The following is a 998-nucleotide window of genomic DNA, read 5'->3' as shown; positions in this document are numbered from 1 at the left end:
TCCCTGCCATGGGCAGGGACACCTCCCACCAGACCAGGCTGCTCAAGGCTTCATCCAACCTGGCTTTGAACACTGCCAGGGTTGGGGCATCTACTACCTCCCTGGGCAACCTGTGCCAGTGTCTCACCACCCTCACAGGAAAAAACTTTTTCCTAATATCTAGGCTCAACCTCCCCTCCTTCAATCTATACCCATTACCCCTTGTTCTATCACTGCAACTACTAACGAAGAGCCACTCTCTGGCTCTCTTCTAGCCCTTTCAGGTGCTAGAAGGCTGCTAGGAAGTCTCCACACAACCTTCTCTTCTCCAGGCTGAACAGCCCAAACTTCCTCAGCCTGCCTTCACAGCGGAGATGCTCCAGTCCTCTTATCAACTTTGTGGCCTCCTCTGGACTTGCTCCAACAGTTCCATGTCCTTCTTATGCTGAGGACACCAGAATTGCATGCAGTATTCCAGATGGGGTCTCACAAGAGCAGAATAGAGGAGGAGAATCACCTCCTTTGACCTGCTGGCCACACTCCTTAGGATGCAGCCCAGGATTCAACTGGCTTTCTGGGCTGTGAGCACACACTACACCTCACGGTGAGCTTCTCATCCACCATCACCCTCAAGTCTTTCTCCTCACTTCTGATCTGTTACTTTCCCACCCAACCTGTGGGTGTGCCTGGGATTGCCATTACCCACATGCCCTTCATTTTGTTGAACTTCACAAGGCTTGCATTGGTCCACCTCAAGCTTGAAGCTTGTGTGTGTGCTGCAGGTCACTGCACCCCAAAATGTACAGGTGCATCTCTTCCTTATAAGTGGTGCCAGTGGTCCCTTGGTGTACCCCAGGGGCAGCATTCCTGGGGGTGCTGGTGGATGAGAGAGGCTGAGCATGAGCCAGTAATACATGCTCACAGACCAGAAAGCCAATCTATATCCTGGAATGCACCAAAAGAGAGGAAAATTGGGCTAGATATTAGGAAGAAGTTTTTTCCTGTGAGGGTGGTGAGGC

The sequence above is a fragment of the Acanthisitta chloris genome, unplaced genomic scaffold (genome assembly GCF_000695815.1).
Source record: "Acanthisitta chloris isolate BGI_N310 unplaced genomic scaffold, ASM69581v1 scaffold10929, whole genome shotgun sequence".
Taxonomy (NCBI): domain Eukaryota; kingdom Metazoa; phylum Chordata; class Aves; order Passeriformes; family Acanthisittidae; genus Acanthisitta; species Acanthisitta chloris.
This window is presented reverse-complemented; position numbering follows the sequence as displayed.